Source organism: Myotis lucifugus, unplaced genomic scaffold, assembly GCF_000147115.1.
Source record: "Myotis lucifugus unplaced genomic scaffold, Myoluc2.0 scaffold_1113, whole genome shotgun sequence".
In the NCBI taxonomy this organism is placed as follows: domain Eukaryota; kingdom Metazoa; phylum Chordata; class Mammalia; order Chiroptera; family Vespertilionidae; genus Myotis; species Myotis lucifugus.
The window spans coordinates 13,739-16,746 of record NW_005872161.1 but is presented as its reverse complement, the minus strand read 5'-3'; the positions used below and the strand labels follow the sequence as shown (position 1 = coordinate 16,746).

The 3,008-nt window shown below is 51.6% G+C and overlaps 1 long non-coding RNA gene across 1 annotated transcript; it reads right to left on the bottom strand.

Moving 5' to 3' along the window:
- Window positions 1-998: 998 nt before the first annotated feature.
- On the bottom strand, window positions 999-2,808 carry LOC106695335. The gene is made up of 2 exons (XR_001346442.2): window positions 1,347-2,808; window positions 999-1,190 (listed from the first exon to the last, which is right to left on the bottom strand). It is a non-coding gene; the product is annotated as an uncharacterized LOC106695335 (long non-coding RNA).
- Window positions 2,809-3,008: the final 200 nt, after the last annotated feature.

Sequence of the window (3,008 nt, the reverse complement as noted above, 5' to 3'; positions counted from 1 at the left end):
TCACTCTCACTGTGTAATCTCTAGTTCTCAACAGATGAAACAGTTTTCAATAAAATATATCCTGTTGTCTGTATTGTCATTTTAAGCAACATCAGAAGATTGGGATAGACCTAAGGTAGATAGAGAAAAGGTGACAGGAGGGAAGAGTCACATAGAGGGAGAGAGACAGAGCAAAACTCCTCAGCAACAGAGAGTCCAGGTGGAAAGAAGTCAGCAGGAGGGTGGCAGATCTTGTTGTTGGCATTGGCACTGGCAGTGGCTGGCCTGCCTCTGGATGGTGCAGAACGAAGCTCACCAAGCCCCCTCTGTCCGGGGACAGTCCATGGCAACAGGTCTTCTCAGTCCAGGGGGCTTACCCCTGACCCCCTGATCTGAGCAGAGCTGACTGGACAGCTCTCCCACTTCCCACCTACAACCTGGAGCTGGGACTCCACACGTCCCTCCAGCCAGACTCTGAGAGCAGAGGGGAGATATGTTCCTTCATCCTAGTCACTGGTGTGATCATCCCTGGCATGAGGACCCACTTGTCTTGGGTGGAAGTGAAGTGGGTTAGACAGACATGTAGGCGCCAGTCCTTGGATGAAGGTGCCTTGGATGAATGGGCCCTGAGGCTGAGAGGGTGATAGAACCTGAGTCACCAGAAGTTCTTTCTCTTATGGCATATTGGCTCAGGTTACAATTACGAGAACCTATACTAATTGTCTGGAGTCTTTCCAAACAATTTCACAGCAGGAAGGCCATGAGCAAGAGTGCCTACCCAGAAATGGTGAAGTTACTCAGAGAAATTCTATCTCTGGATGCCATCACCCTCCTATCAGGCTTCAAATCTCTCCACCTCAGGATGCACACCACACCTTTGCTTAGGACCCAGCACAGCAGGAGGACAAAGAAGGAAACAAGTCAGGTCTCGTAACCTTAGACCACAGCTTGCAGACCAAAACCAAAAAAAAAAAAAAAAAAAAACAACTTCTTTGCTTAATTGAGCACTCAATTAAGCATGGTGTTAGCATTTGGTATTGTTTTATTTTGAATTGCATCATGATGAGATGGGACACACAGCGCTGTGTTCTCCAAAGCCCTCAGAGCACCCCACCCCACCCCTGTATCCCAGGGCCAGGCGGATCCCAGGCTCCTCTCGAGGCGGCTGCAGGAATCATGGGCTCTGGTCCCTCTGGCAGGTCTTTCTTCAACTAGAACGACAAACAGAGGGACTCTGTGAGACTGGGCTTGAGGGAGACATAGATGCAGAGCAGGTGAAGGAGAATCTGGGACAAGAGGTGGAGAAATGGAGGACAGAGCAGGTGCCCTGCCTGGAGGACCCGGACATTAAACTGTCCCCTGCTCACCCCACTCTCTCTGCAGCCTGGAGCACAGCAGGCCCCTGCCTGAGGCATTCCTTCATGGCGGGAGCAGAGGAGCAGTCAGGCTTCTCTCCTGGCACCTTTTCCTCAAAGTCATCTTAGTCATCTTCTCCAGGAAACCAGAGAATTCTAGAAGCACAGCTGGAAACAGGGCCAGTAGGTGCAGTTATATCCACATGGGCGACTCTGGACAAAGGGCACAAGGTCTCTTCCACACAGCAGTGCTCCCTGGCATCATAGATCTGGTTCCACACCTGTTCACAGGGGAGCCTGGGAGGTGGGGCAGGTGTGAGTCCCAGAAGCAATAAACCTGGTCGCAATCTGGGGTAATGTAGGAGCCCATCCCACCACCCCATGTGTTGCCTCCTCCTCATCCTCATCCTCACCCTCACCTGAAACCCCTCTGAGACTGAGCACAGGTACACAAGGATGCAAACCAGCCCTATGGGAAAGTAATCGGCTGGGTGACAAGGCCAATTTGTAGTCCGGGGTACGCTCTGAGGCTAGTTGGGTTCTGGCTGAAGCACGGTGTGAGTTTGGGGATGATTCTTCTGGGATTTGTTTGACTGGGTTGGGGTCAGTGTCCCAGAGCTGGACATGGGCTCTCTGGGACCCTGGAAGGTGAAGGATGCAGGGATGCTCCAAAAGAGCCAAGATGGAGTCCAGGGAAGGGACCAAGTGTCCTGTTGTAGAAGGTGCTGCTGGGACTGAGGGGCTGCAAGGTCCATGGGGACGGGAGGGAGGGGGCTGGGATGGAAGAGGACCTCTGGAGAGTATGGGGGTGAGATATGTTAGGCTGTGAATGTTGGACTTGGGGCTGGGGTCCTCCTTACCCAAGGTGCAGCTCCTGGTCACCGTGGCTTTGCAGCAGCCTCAAGAGGAGTGCGGTGGAAAGTGTCTGAGAATCTGAAATGGCTCTTTTATTGCAGCTTAAAGGCCCACGTGTGATTCTGGGAGGGTTTCTGGGTGACCTCAGTCAGATCAGAGAATTCCCAGTTCCCAAGTCACTCTGATGAGAACCGGACTGGACAGGAAGAAACCCCCTGTGAGCTCGCACTGGACAGGAGGGGCTGGGTCGTGCATCCAATCAAACTATGCCTGGCCCGCGCACAACTTTCAGGGGACACTGTGTGTTCAGGGGCCTGAGTCTGCTCAGCTACCTCTCCCTTGGTGTGTTAGCACACCCCAACAGACCCTGTTAGATAGACTTTTACTGCATGATGGTCCTGGTCTTTCTGTCCATGAGCACATGGCATGACACGCGTGTCAATTTGTGAGACTCTTAGAACAGTGCCTTCCTCCTGGTAAAACCTTATCAGTGATTGCTAAGCATTAGAAAATAATCTTTTCATAGCTATAACTTTCCAACATTTAAAAATATATTCGCCCTAGCCGGTTTGGCTCAATGGATAGAGCATCAGCCCTCGGATTGAAGGGTCCCGGGTTTGATTCCGGCCAAGGGCACGTACCTTGGTTGCAGTTTCCCGGCCCTGGTCAGGGCACGTGCAGGAGGCAACCAATCGATGTGTCTCTCTCACATCGATGTTTCTCTCTATCTCTCCCCGTCCCTTCCACTCTCAATGGAAAAAATATCCTTGGTTGAGGATTAACAAAAAAATAAAATTAAAATATATCCTGGTATGCTCT